The sequence below is a fragment of the Lonchura striata genome, chromosome 10, assembly GCF_046129695.1.
Source record: "Lonchura striata isolate bLonStr1 chromosome 10, bLonStr1.mat, whole genome shotgun sequence".
In the NCBI taxonomy this organism is placed as follows: Eukaryota; Metazoa; Chordata; class Aves; order Passeriformes; family Estrildidae; genus Lonchura; species Lonchura striata.
This window is the reverse complement of record NC_134612.1, coordinates 1872627-1887625: the sequence shown is the minus strand read 5'-3', so window position 1 is coordinate 1887625 and position 14999 is coordinate 1872627.

Sequence of the window (14999 nt, the reverse complement as noted above, 5' to 3'; positions counted from 1 at the left end):
AACCTGCTTCAATTACTCACCTGAGAAAGAGCAGAGGCATTAACTGACAATTAACTTGTGCAAATTTTCAGGGATGTGGAAATAGAAAAGGTGTATGGAAACGAAATTCAATTAAATGTTAAAGTTCTTTAAATCTATTGCAATTTCTTCCACCCACTGCAAACCAACATTAATTCCTAACAGAGCCCTATCACCAACAACCAGCCTCTTCTGCAGTGGAATATAAAAGATGCTAAGAAAACAAAGCTACACTGCAAATATTTTTTTTCTAATATATTAATTTTTTAATCTACTTATTCAGCTGTTTTCTCTAGAAAAAGACTAAAATTTATCCAAACCACTTGAATATTGGGAAAAAACTGTAAATCAAATAATATCTTTTGGGTCAGTTCAAGGGCTGCTCCAGGAGAGCTTGGCAGCAGTCTGAAACTGAATTTGCTCATTTCCTCCTTTATTAACTCATGAAGTCAGTTTAAAAATATTACAAGTTCTGTGTTAGCAGAGTTTCATATCCCCTCCTTTTCACATGTGTATGTGTTCCAAGAGCTTCTCATTAATAAATATTTGAAAATTTATACTACATCAGAGAAATGCATCTATACGTCTGAAAGTTATGCTGGACAAGCTTCCATTTTCCCTATATTACTTGGGAACATAGAGCTGTTGAAAGCAGTATAACCGAAGTCCCAAGGATAAAAAATGCAAATATTTACTCGATAAAGAGACCGAATGTCACACTTTCTTAATGCAAGAAGCAATGTGACATTGCTCATTTAATCTGGGCTCTGCTAATTGGTCTATTACACAAGGAAAAAATCTTTGGGAGTCCTTCTGGGAATGTCTCACATCATTCCCTATCAGCTGTTGACATACAAATACTCTGGTAATGAAAATATTTTCATTCCTTCATAACAGCATTCTCTGTCCTGTTTAATCTTATTTTCTCTCTTTCTAAAAACAAGCTTCTGTGTGGGGTTTCTGAACTAACAGACCTAATGCCATATATCAAAAATATCCCGTGCTCCTGTCAAATTGCTAGGAGTCCACCCAAAAGAGAGCAAAAGGGAAAAAACCCAAGGATTTATAGCAATAACATAGGATTTTAAGCACCATTTGAAATTCATCTCTGCTCTGCATCGTTTCAGAGGACTCTGAGTGCAGCTGGGCAATAACCCAGCAGCTGGAGCTGCCAGCACTGGCCAGGGAGCAGCCAGCACGGGACCCAGGGGTGTGCTGGAAAGGAGCAGGTTCACAAAGCTCCAGAAACTGCAGAGCAGGGGATTTTAGCCGTTTGTCACACTCCTATTACTGGAATGGAAAAGAACACTGAGGAACAGAGGGCTGGAAATGAGGGTGCCTTCCTGGCTGCAAGCAGGCTCCTCTGAAGCCTGGCTCCAGCCCCTGTGACCATGAGGGTTCAGGGTACTGGGGTGGTCGAGTGGTGCTGAAAAACCCTCCAGCAGCCCTCCTGTGCATTGCCCCCTGTCCCCGAGGGGTATCAGCACCTCCCGGGCAGAGCCCTCTGCAGGGGCTGCACTGCTCTCCAGTCTCACAGCAACCCTGGCTGGGATGGTTTTTCCTCTCAATGTCCTACTCCTGACCATTAATTAAATCCCCACTCTGTGCTCAGGCAATTAGCCTGGGAGGCAAGATCAGATTCTGCTGTGCATGAAATCCTCTCAGCAGAGGCGGTGCTGTGGTCTCGCTGCAACTGCTTTTGGAAATGAAGCTATTTCAGAAGTTGCTGCATTCACATCATGCAGGTCAACACCTCTATTCCTCAGTAAAAAACATACTTAAAAATGTCTCCTAAATTATTTTCTTTCTCTTAAATTATTGTCTTCAATATACCAAATTCTTCTAAATTCAAGGTCAGAAATACGATGCAAGCTCCTGCTTCTTCCTCCCCCATCCCACTCCCCCTTGGGACTCCAGCCTCCACCCACATCCTGCTGCCCAGGTTGTAACATTCCTTTCTGCACCCTATCAGTGTCACACTCCCTCCTGGAAACAGGTGCAAGAAGATTAAAACCCCACTCATTCAGCTGGGATTTTCGTCTGTTTGCACCTTCCTCTCTGCCACTCCTGTGTGTCAACATCCCGGGAGCCCCGGTGGTGGGAAGGAGCTGCCTCTGCCAGTTCTCACTGCTGTTTACAGGGAGAAGCAGAAATCTCCATCTCAGGGACAGCTATATCAGGACACAGGAGAAAACTTCAGATACAAAGGCTTTACTTCAATTAGGTTGGTATTTTTTTCCTTAAAAAAAAACAGGCGTTTCGTTAAAACCTAAGATCAATTTAAATGTCAGTGTTAACTGGACCTAAGAGAATTGTTTTCATGAGTTTTTGAAAAATATGTGAATTCTATGTTATTCTTTTCAATTCTTAAATTGTTCGTGATATGAGGGTTGAAATATTGAACCATTTTTCATTTTAGTCATTAAATCATTTTGTGTCAAGCTGTCATTGCAATACAAACAAAGAGTTTGACCTAGAAGAGAGACCATTTCATGCAATTGGTAACTGCACTTAATATTGTACAACAAAGTGCAGTGACTAAAACCTTCTTCCACAGTGGTTCTGTATCACGGCAGCTGATGGTGGGAAACAGTGATACCATCTTTGCATTGCATTGGAAAACACGCAGAAACATTTCCACAGATATCTTTTCCTAAAAGTCCCTAAAACTGAGGAATGTTTTGTGTGTCCTGTCTCTATGGCATTATTCCCTTCACTCCCTTTACATGCTGAATTAAAGCAGCCTGTATCCTCTCATCCATATTTTGAACTGACAAGAGGTTTTTTTTTTGTTTTGTTTTTGTTTTGTTATTTTTTAATTAAAAAAAAAGTAATATTTTTTATTTCCCAAGCACCCTCACTCTTTGCTCTTGTGGTGTCTGTTACAGAAGCAATCTCCTTTTTGGGAGCTCTGTTTTCTGTGCAGCAGGAGCTCCCTTGAACGCCACAGGGATGAGAGGCCTCACAGGATAAGGAGCAGTCTGTGTGCAGCTATTTCCCAGAATGGCCATTCCAGAAGAGACCCTGGCGTGCCCCCTGCAATCAGCAGCCACAGGTGCTTCCAGCAGGTGAGCCACTCCTGCACGGGTCTCCAGGGACAGGCAGACTGCAGGGGTGAAGCTGCTCAGTGCAAGGTCACAGCCCCACACCATTAAACTGTGGCAGGTGCTGCTTCCCCTCTCCTTCCCAGCAAAATGTGGGCTGCAGGAAGGCACCCGAGTGGAAGTGAGCCCCAGGGGCAGCAGCAGCAGCAGAGAGCCAGGATCTGGGTGCTGCTCTCAGCTCTGTAACTGGATCTCTCTGGCCAGAATGGGCAAGTGCATCCCGGAGCTGGGACACTTCACTGGCTGCCATGGCAGTGTGGCACACAGCCTGCCCAGCCAGCAGCACCCAGCATGGGCACGGGATGGGCACTCCTGGCTCACCCTAAAATGGGAGCCTGGGCACGGGATGGGCACTCCTGGCTCACCCTTAAAGGTGAGCCTGGGCAGGGGATGTGCACTCCTGGCTCACCCTTAAAGGTGAGCCTGGGCAGGGGATGTGCACTCCTGGCTCACCCTAAAGGGGTTGTTGGAGAAGAAAGTGAAAAAGAACAGTCACAGAGAACAGACCAAATTTTTCAAAGATAGTCTGTTAATTTTATTTGTGAGGAGGAACTAAATTCCAATATGATACATTGGCTAAAAGTGCATGGGTGACCACACAACTGAAAACTGAAAGCCAAATGTGCATTTTAGAGCTTTTTGGTCTCTCACACACAAAGATTTCCAATGGATGAAATCATTCCCACCTCCTTCCTTCAGTGTATTCCTCGTGCATTCACAGGATGCATTTCTGACTTGCAGAAAAGGCAAATGACTGATGATGAACGGGCCGGCACCACGGGAATCGGGCACGTTCCCCCAGCCCAGCCAGCAGCACTCAAACCCCAGTGCCGTGCCAAGGGAGGGTTTTAGGGTTTTCCTGCCCCCAAACCCCAGTGCTGTGCCAAGGGAGGGGTTTAGGGTTTTCCTGCCCCCAAACCCCAGTGCTGTGCCAAGGGAGGGTTTTAGGGTTTTCCTGCACCCAAACCCCAGTTCCATGCCAAAGGAGGGTTTTCCTGCACCAAACCCAAGCCAGGAGGGTTTCCTGCACCAAACCCAAGCCAGAGGGTTCCCGTGGCGTGAGGCGAGCAGGGCAGAAGGGGGCATCAGTGAAGCGGCGAGCGCCGGAGCGAGCGCTGAGCCCGGCGCCGGGCGAGCTGCGGGGCCCGAGCGTACCCGGGGCTGCCCAAGCAACTTCCAGTCCGTCAAACAAAGGGAGAGCGCCCAGAAAATGCTTGATTAAGTATAGCAGTTTATCTCCTGAACAGGACAACGATCTGGAAAAATCTGTTAGCAAGCAGCAGAGGGAAAGAATATGCTTATAATGTTTAGAAAGATTTGGCGTGGCTGTATGTATGCGTATATGAATGTAGCCATTGCTTTGGGAAAAAGGGTGTATTTTCCCTGTCTAGTCTTATATGCCAGGAAAAAAGTAATTTAAATTTCTAGTTAAAAAAGAAATTCTTATTTCAAGGTTTAGTCTTTCTAAAACTAAGTTAAGTCAAGAAATTTGGCAAATATAAAATATTGGTGCAAGCAGGTATAAATTCACAAGAAGTTCTGGCATTGTTAGACAGGAGAGCGTGAGAAAACACATCAGATGGGTGTCCACTGCTATGTGCACGCATTAAAAGTAAAATCATTACAGACAATCCAGTGGTGCTTCCAAATGAATCACTTCAAAGTCTCCAAAGCCACTCTCAACATTTCTAAAACAAACCAGGGAAAACACTAAGTGAGCGAAAATCTGTGCTGCTGGGACATTTGCAGCTCTTGGTGTGGAGCCCTGCAGTGAGGGAAGGTTTTCAGCTGAGTGTTTACAGACATTTGCTGTCCTCCCTGCCTTGGGTCCTGCTGGGCATCATGGCCTGGCAGGCACTGGCTACGTCCTTGCCTTGCTCTTTGGAGCCTCTCACTTGTTGGGTTTGGGATTTTGGAGTACCTCAGATCTGGGCATAGGGAAATAACTCTCCTCTGCTGCCTGCCCTGTCCTCAAGCGCTCAGGTGTTTCCTTCAAATAAAAAAATTCAATGAGAACACTGTGCAAGGTCAATCTGAGCAGGACAGCACCAAGTGACCCCAGGCTGCTGCTGCTCCTGGCTGGGTGGCAATGGCACCTGCTCCTGGAATAGGAGCAAGCCACAGAGCTCCCTCTGTTAAATCAATTCCTGCCCCCTCCCACCCCTCCTCCCCAGCTTTTGTCCTGTGTGTCCCAGTTTGGCTCCCTTTTTTGTGCCCTCCAATGGAAAAGGCACCTGAGAGCTGCAGCAGTCACTGGGCTGCCCTGCAGGCATCCCCGGGCTGAAGAACTCCTCCACCTGCAGCCTCAGGCTGCATCTCCTCACACCCCCTCGAACAGGAGCAAAATGCAGCCCACCCCAGCCCTGCACAAGGGTACCTGTGTGCCCCCAGCTCAGGCACAAGGAAACAGGAGACATTTCCCTTTTTCTCTTTAGCCCTGCTTGTGCAAAGGGCCCTTCATCTGTTTATTAACCTGGTATTGCAGCAGAGCCAGTATCCTCAGAAGTGAATATTTTAGGAGGTTGGGTAGTACTTTAGGCTATAAAATCACAACAGTTTTAGTAAAAGGTGTGTGTCACTCAGCCTTCCAGAGTCTGAAAATCTACTCCTGCTTTGTGCTGTCTCATTTTCCCTTTAAAGGAAAGAGGAAAAAAATGTTTGCCCTTCACAATCCTTAGATATTTTTACTGATCTTTTGTTGACCATTTTGTGAACTCAGAAGTCTGATGTCAGTTACTCTATAGAAAGGATATAGGCTGTTCTGCCATATCAGGAATTATTTTTAAACACTTCCCCCTCACAAACTAAATCCTTGGAGGTTAAGGGGGAAGGCAGACCAGTGAGTTTATACTGAGAAGAGAACATCTTACAAGAATTTAGTTCAGGAAAAAATAAGGAAAGTGTGGTGAAAAAACACAGGTTCTACAAATCTCTGGTGGAGGTATTTTGACACTGTCAAGGGATAAAATCAACAACTTTTTCCTGGATACAAAAGCTCAGGTCAGACATTTCAATCAATGGTCTTGTGTGTATATTTGTGTCCCAGGCAAACTGCTGGCAGATTGATAATACATCCTCATCATTATGAATAATTGTGTTTCTGAGGGAGTTTCCACAGCTATTTGAAATAACCACTCCAAACCTTGCCAGCAGAAGTTTCACCCCAGAAGTTTGCCTTTACTTGGAAATTCCAGACAGAGCATCTCAAGAGGAAAACAAAATAAAAACAACCAAACAAATCTTCCCCTACTTGAGCAGCTCAGCAATAACAAATAACAGAGGAGAAATTTACTGGAATGGCTGAGGAAAAATCATAAAGGACAAATAATCTGTAACTTCTGAAAAGCATAGACATGGAAGCATATAAAACCAACAGAAGCAGCCATGGAAAGGTTTATTTTTAATTGAAAAATGTTGATTTTTCAGCTGCTTTCCCTGTGCCCTCTTTTCCAGCTCCTGCTGCCAGCTCACTGCAGCCACCACTGCAAGGATTGCCTCACAGTTCCAGTCTTACTAAAGAATATCAGGCTGAGCTCTACTAAACACTAATTTTTCTTTGTTTTTGCAATTTCTTGTACTTTCAAGAAAGTTTCCACTCTTGGAGCCACAGAAGACTGCAATTTCTATGTTGCAAACAATCAATTATTTCACTTAAAGGTGTGGTTTTTGGCTCTTGTTAGAAGTAGAAAATGAAAAAAAAAAAAGCAGTAAAATATATTGCACTGAGATGCATTTTAGGTGAACGTCATGATTCTGGGGACTTTTAAAAAACTGGTAATTACAGAATGGAAATGCAGTTGTACAAGTCTACAACAATAAACACACCTGTCTTGGAAAGCAGAAGGAGAGCAAAATTTAACAACATATGCTACACCTACCAAACTTCTCTCAGATTTTAAAGAACACAAATTTCTAATCTTTCAGTGCTGTCAAGTAAGCAGTTAGCAAAATTCAAATAGCACCTAAATGTGCTGTGCAGCACAAAGAAGTGAACCCCCAGTGGAGACAAAGTTGCACACTCATGATTTTAATTAAGTCATCTGAAATTTGTTAAAGACCTCAATAAAACCGAACCCATCACTGTACCTGACAGGGGCCCTGGGTCACTGGAACCAGGCCATCCACCAGATGTCACAGCTTGCAGAGCTTTGTCACATCCTTCCTCAGGACCCCTCTGAAATGTTGTGCTTTCCAAGAGGCTCCTCAGCAGTGGAGGATGTGTGCTCCAGAAACAAACACACACTTCTGCCACAACACCAATGCCAGGTCTTTAGCAAAGGATTTACCTTCAGTTATTGAATAATACTATTGATAGACTTGGAAGCACAGCAGGGTTTATATTTCTCTCCCTTAACAGTGCAGATTTAGTCAGTACCACTTTTAATATGAAATCCTATCTAGTGAGTCTTTTTTTAGAAATACACTAGACTTTTTGTGCAACTCTTCAGCGGGACTGTTACAGTATTAAAAGCTTTAAATTTACCCCGGGCTTTTGACAAAATTGCTGTTTCCCATTCACCTACTCAAATCAATAAAATGATACTTTTACACAATTTTAAACAAGCACACACATTCTTTAGTGAATTAACAAGTGGATTTCAAATTTACTGGTAGACAATAAGACCTGAAAAACAAATCTGGGGATAAATCCACCAAAAGCATCAGTAAGATAAATCTAAGTGCCTTATGCATTTTAGCCATGTCCAGAGCAGGATATGGTCCACCTGGCCTCAGGGTGTTTGGTGCAGACACTTTGCTGCAGTCAGTGCCAGAGTGAAGCACAGGGCAGGGAGCTGGAGGGGCTGCCCAGCTGCTGGCAGGAGCACAAGGAAGTCATGCAGATTTTCACTGAAACTGAACTTGGGCTTGCACTGCTCAGCCCCTGGCACTCACACATGCAGTGAATTTCTTGGCATCCATCTCGGTATCATGAGGATTAAAAGGAATAAAGGGCTTGTGTTCACAGACCAAAGTGATGAAGTTAATATTGATACTAAATGGTGTAAGGCAAGACAAAGATACATCAATCTCCATTATCTTTTTTCTGTGCATTGCAAAATAGGCTTCACTTGAGCCTAATTTGTCGTGGAGTGTGTGTGAGGCTGCAAATGGCCCCGAGGTTCTGATGCAGCCCCTCTGCACAGAGCTAATCCACAGTCATGGCCTTGGAAGCACTTCCACTACGTGCAACTGCAAGAAATCACTCAACTAATTAATCCTTTGAAAGAATTGTAACTTTTAGGGGTCCAGCTGAGAGGAAAGTGAGATCCATGGGGATGTGATCACTTTGGGTAGATCTCCACTGTCAGAGGAGCACGGTGAGGACACTGGGGCTGGTGGTCTGGCTTCTCTTTGTAGTTTGGGAATTACATTGGGACTAACTAGAACAGGAAACTTCTCCCTCCCCCCGGCTTATTAAATGATTTCCTGGCCATCCTTAGAAAAAGCAGCTCATTGCTCAAAGTCTTAAGAAGTTGTGAGTGGCTCACACCCAGGCTGGGAACAGCAGGAAGGGAAGGATAAGCAGAGCTAATTGGCCTTTTCCCACTTTGCCAGGGTAGCCAGCACGTTGGAAATAAGCTTTCTCCACCAGAGATACCCCGCCAGTCCCTTCCCCTGCTTCAGTTTGCTTTGCCTTTCATTGTGACCGTGTCAGATGTGATTCTGGCCAACACCCATGGGTGACTGCATGACCTGCTGTGCATTCCAGCACTCAGGGAAGCCACGTTTCAATCTGCTCCCTCCACCATTTCCCAGGCATGAGAGAAATAAGCCATTTTTCCAGTGTCCTTATTCACATAATTTATAAAACCAAACCAGATCACCTAACGTGGATTTCTCAGAAGACACACTTCTCAAAGGCTTATTTCTAAAACTTTGTCATGTGTTCATATATTTGTGCTGAAACAAGTGCCACCAGCAGTGTGGTAAGACAACCCCCATGCCAACAGTTTGGCATCTAGACCACAGAGAAGCTGGTACTGTTCATCAGGGTGTGTCCTTACAGCCTGGATGCTCAGGCACATTTCTTCTGGAGTTGGCTCTAAATGATCCATCAAAGAATTAAGGACAGTCCTTTGACCACAATTGCACAGCAAATATTCCTTTCTGTTTCCAAGGTCTGCTGCCAACGTGCAAGCATTAAAAAGTGCATAAATTACATTAACACACATCTGATTTACTAATAAATCTGCATTAAAATACCCCAAACCCTCACTTTTATTAGATTCTAGGAATTACTCACAGCAAGTAAATGAGCATCACTGCAGTGACTTAGGCCTTGAGTGACATTTCCAGACCTCCAAACATCCTCAGCGCTGAATCAGCCCCACTGGTGCTGATGCTCTGTGAAATGCCCAGTTGAGGTCAGAGTGCTCCCACACACTCATCCTGGACCAGAATCCTGCACATTTAAACCACACTCCTCCATCTTTCAGCTGTGCTTCTGATGGACCAGCCACAGCCAGGATCTCTGAAATCCCACCCCATATATCCAATCATCCCTTTGAAAGTGAATTGCTGATAACTGCTCCAACAGGTTTCCCCTGTGCTCCTCATAGGTGCTCTGTGGCAGTTCCACAAAGATCTGAATTTTCTATTCTTTGTAACTCAAAAAACACTCTGAGTATATTTTAAAAAATGGGGTGAAAAATGACCTTTTTTCTCTATTGAGCTGGCCTCTTACTTTTCCTTGTGGAAGAAACAAGGCCAACCTGGGCAGAAAAACTGAAGATCCACTTGCAACCCATCCTCTTTCCACCATTTTTACTTGGATTGAGCATTTATACTTCCTGTTCTGCACTGCATTTAGAGCAAAAGTCGATGGTATATCCTGGAAACATGTACTCTTGGAGGTGATGAAAACATTGACATAATTTATGGCAAATAAAAAGATCTCAGTAGAATTTAAAAAACCCCGCCATTACTTTTACATGTAGAGTGTAAAACTAAAGATGAACACACTAAATTTATTTTTTTTTACCTTTGACACTTCCCACTTCTATCTCTAGTTATTTTAAAAACATATTTTTGTCCACCCTGAAGAAACACTCTGTGCAACGTGTGCAATTGAAAGAAGGAAAGGGACACAAAAAGAAAAATCCACATTTTTCTACTAATAATCAACCTTTTCAAGTAAAATGGTCCAATGGCTCTACTTCTTCTAACAGTTAAAGATGTTTCATTCTGCATAGAAGACAGGCATTTTTTTTTGTCTCCTAAAATATGTTTCTAATTTAAGTTTGAAAAAATATTTCCATTGTGCCATATATGCGGTAACTCAAAACCAAAATGAAAGGATTAAAATCAGGGCTGCACAGAATGGTTTAAATTAAATTCAGGTAGTGGGGAAGACTGCCGTATCTGGCACGCTCCCACTCCCTGAGCTATCCGGCCAAGAGGCAAGATGAAGCATAACAACCCTTACCTGCCAAGTCTACAGCAATTTGGAGGGCTTTATTCATCTCTTAAAATAAAATGTTAATGCTCTTGGAAGCTTGCCCAGCCTTGCAGTAGATCTCACCTGTCTTTTCCTTCTCCTCACACCAATGTACCGTGGGATGCTGCAGTAAGGACTGGAAAGATTTTCAATCTTCTTTTCCTTTTTCTGAACATGGTATTTAACTTATCTAAGCCCATCACACCTCAGTGGAAAATGTGACTAAATCCTGCAGATATTTTGAAAATCTCAGCTAACACGTTACAAAGAGTTGATGAAGAGCAGAAATGGGCACTGTGGATGTCCTCTTCTGTCACTCTCTCACACCTATAAAGCCTTTGCAGTCCTCATGATTAAAAATTAAATCTGACTAAATCTGCCTCCCTCCCCAAGTGGCTCTGCTTATGATAAATCAGTTTGCACTATTTATGGTCCATATTATTACTACGGCCACAATGAAATGAGTCCCAAGGCTTCCCCAAGTACAGATATGTCCCTCAACACATTACTCTTGGCCAAGCAAAGAAAGGATAAGCAGAGCTCTGCTTTTCAGAAAATGCAGCAAAGTGGAAGAATTAAAGTTTTCACAGGCTTCTTAGGAAATTACTCAAAACAGTAATATTAAATTATTTTTACAGTCATTTGGGAAGAAATGAAAATACATAAATAATACACAAATCTCTCCAGAGCTTTCTCCCAGTCTTGTATGAGGTTTAAAGACTTTCAGATAGCAGCAGTAACAAAACAATTTACTGACAGCCTGGCTGCTAAGGCCACAGTTAATCTGTACAGACTATCTACCTTCAGGGAATTCTTTATTCCAAGCCAGGGAGTTCCCAAACTTTTTTCTGCTTCATGTACAACCATCAGTAACTGCAAACACCTCCACTGGCAGCATCAGTCCTGGGTGTTTGCTGGGCTCTGGGCCATTTTTTGAAGTGGTTTGTGCCCCTCCCAGCAGCACATTGCCTAAGCTGCTGCCTTCAACATCAGTATCTATAAATCATTTGCTGGAAAACCCAAAAATTTGCAGCAATGGCACACCAAGTCACAGACATGGCTGATTTGAGAAACTGCTACCAAATCCAGTGTTTTAACAGCACTTTTCACCTCCTTTGAGAGGATTGTTTTAGGATATTTCAACTTGGAAATTTTGACACTTTGTCAAAGAAGAAGTTTCTCATCTTTCTTTCTGTGACTGAGGGCACCGTAACACATCAAAACCAAAATACTTGTTTTGTTACATATGAAAATCATGTGTTATGAAAAGCTGTGAGTTCTGAGCACTTGGGGTGGACAGACAGGAAGTAATGGAACTACTCCTCGCACTATGCATTCAACAAAACAGAAATTACAGGGGAAAAAACTCATAGAATCATTAGGGCTGAGAAGGACATTAAAAATCAGCGAGTCAGTTTAATCCTTCATAACTTGTCGGGAAAAAAAAGAAAGGCATGACTAAGCAAGGTTGTAATAAAGGCCATTTTTGTTGGTAATTTCTTCTTTCTCAAACCACTTTGCATGAAATTGATTTGGAATTCTTGGAAACTGAGCACACACCGTTGCCACTGAAAGGAAAGGAGGCAAGGATGTGCCCAGGGGAAGAGCTGGTGCCCAGCTTGCCCTTCTGCAGGCTGGTGAGAGCCCAGGTGCACAGAGCTCCCTGCTGGGGTCCTGCAGAGCCGGCCCTGCCCCAGCCACTCCACAGAACTGAGGAGTTAATACAAAACCAGGGCTGAGAGACCGGGGCAAGAAAACTGCACTGTCAAACAGGAGGTAACTTTTCAGTTCTGCTTCAACTGGTGTCCCAAGTGACTTATTTCATGATGATTTCAACTGCCACATCAGTGACCTCTGTGCTCAGAATGTGTTTCCAGTACTGGCGCATGCAGAAAGCTTCCTTCTTAAATTACAGAGAGTTCAAATAAGTATAATCCTAAACGGGATCTCAGCTTCAGAACAGAACCAGAGTCACTCGTGCCATTATCAGATCATCTTCTCAGGCAACCCGAGGTCAGGCCAACCTAGGCAATTATTTATAGTCATTTGTGTGGAACTCATGGCATTCGAAAGCCTCACGAAAGCACATCGGGCTGCGCAAACTCTAGAGGTCATTTCTGCTGCTTCTCATTACACCAGTGCTCAGCAGTGAGGGGATGAGAAAAACTCCTTCAATTCTAAAAGGCAATATTTGGCTTATTAAGGAAAACCAGTGCAGCAGAGCCTGCACTGAGAGGAGACGGAGCCTCATGCCTGAGCTCCTGCGGCAAGGCTGACCCGTGACGTGGACGTGCCAGCGTGGCCAGGGAGCCCCTCTGCAGATCTCTGCGGGTCACGGGCTGTGACAGAGCACCTGGCACCCATGTGCTGAGGGCACAAACCCCAGGGCTGCCAGCTTGCCCACGTCAGTGTCTCTGAGGCCCTGACAGTGACCTGGGCTGTAAATGCCACTGGCACTGGCAGCACACCCAGAGCTGGGCTCCTGCGTGGGCCAGGACCCACACCAGGGCACAGCCCGGCTGGGTGAGCTCTGCAAGCTCTGCTGGAAAGCTGGGGCTTGGCACGGCTCTTCTCTCTCTTAGCAATCCTCCTTTGCTTTCCCAGACCTTGCTCTGCTTTGTGAGGAAAGCCACAGAAATCAGATAAGGACAATCACAGTGCATTTGAGAAGTCTACAGACCCCACCTCCCCTTTACCAAAATACCACTAATTATTCTGAAACAAAGATACCAAAAGGCATCCACAGAAGCAAAAGATATCCTTACATTAAACAGAGGTAAAAGTACTGCTGAACTCACTACAAAAAGGAATTTACAGAATTTTTGTAATCTCCTCTTTTAGTAAGTGTCGTGAACAGAACGCAATGTTTTTTCCCTGCTGGCAAGAAAAAAAGTAAATTGAAAATTAAAAAAAATTAATTTCAAATTTTAAATTTAAAAAGAAATTTAAAAACAAGCTGTATTATTGCCAGAGAGCTGGCATCCCCTGTGGCAGCAAGGAGACACAGCCCTTTGGCTCAAGCCCAGCTGTGACCATTTTGGCACGAACGCTGCAGCTGGGCAGAGCCCGTGGGCAGGCAGTGCCCAGGCACCTGCAGAAGGACAGCAGCAGGGAGCACACGGGGAAATCCCATGGCAGCACAGGGAGCCACCCTGTGCCACCCTGTGCCCGGGCTCCAACACCCAGACTGGTCTGGAGTTGCCACAGGGAATATAAATGCCATGCCTTCCACACCCACTTACATACAGATGTATATTTACATCAAAACAATGGAAAGAAGAGTTCAGTTCTATTTGGCAGCCACATTTCTACTTCCCCTATTCAGTTGCTGAGAGCCACCCTTCACTGCTGCATAGACTTCATTTTTCATTTCTATTCTTCCTTTTATTACTCACTTCCCTGAAAATAATTCCGTCTCTTCATGTGTGTGTTCATTCTCTTTGGCTACTCTCTTAATTTTTACATTGGTGCTCTGTAAAACCAAAAATAATCAGCATGACCTGTCCACTCTCCCTCCTCCAATCAGAACTGAGAGACATCTAATATTAACTTTTGTTTATACAGCCAAGCCTCTGACAGTGGAGTTGCTGCTTTATAATTTTAATTTTGAGATGTCTCTTAGAAACCAATTGTTGCATTCCCTGCTCTAATATTGTTTTGCTTGAGCATTTACCAATATGCTAAAAGAAAAGCATGAAGTAGGACAGTGTAAATAGCTAAAACAACATGTGCAACATGGCAGGTTTACACTGGAATTCATTATAGAGAGAAAGAAGGAGTAGCAAGAACTTCTGCCTGAGCTGACTTACGTGCACTGCCTTGACAAGCAGGAGGTATGAAACTGTGGTGGCTGTCCTTATCAAAGGGTATAAGAGGCTGGAGATATCACTGAAATATCACAGAAATATCACTGACATCAGGGATGAAAACCATCTCCTAGTGCAGGTGGTGTAGGAAGGGTGTGCCTGCACCTGCATGTCCTTCTGCAGCACCCAGTGCAAAATTCCAGGCAGGACACAAAGTGCCTGGGGGCCTGCTGCACTCTGCTCCTTGCTCACTGCCCAGCACAGGAGGTGCTGCCACAGCAGTCTCAGGGGGCACATGGACCTCTCTCTGCTGGTGCCAGTATTCCCTGGGACCACCTTCCACAGCTTCACCCTGCAGGGACAGCTCACTCCTCTTGGGTGGACAGCTCACACTAGTGTTTTGGGGTACAAGGTCGTAGTCTCCTCCAAGGTGTGATCAGCACATCAATAGGCAAGGCTTGGCAGCAGAAAACTAATATGGGGCTTCCAAATAGATCCGTACAGGGCTGTAGATACTGATAAAAAATGTCACCCTCTCAGATGATTGGTAAACAGGTAGTGAGAAGTCAAATTCCAAACACAGGAGAAGAAAGGAGAAGAATTGATCTATGAATGGATGCTGGTACCACTGAG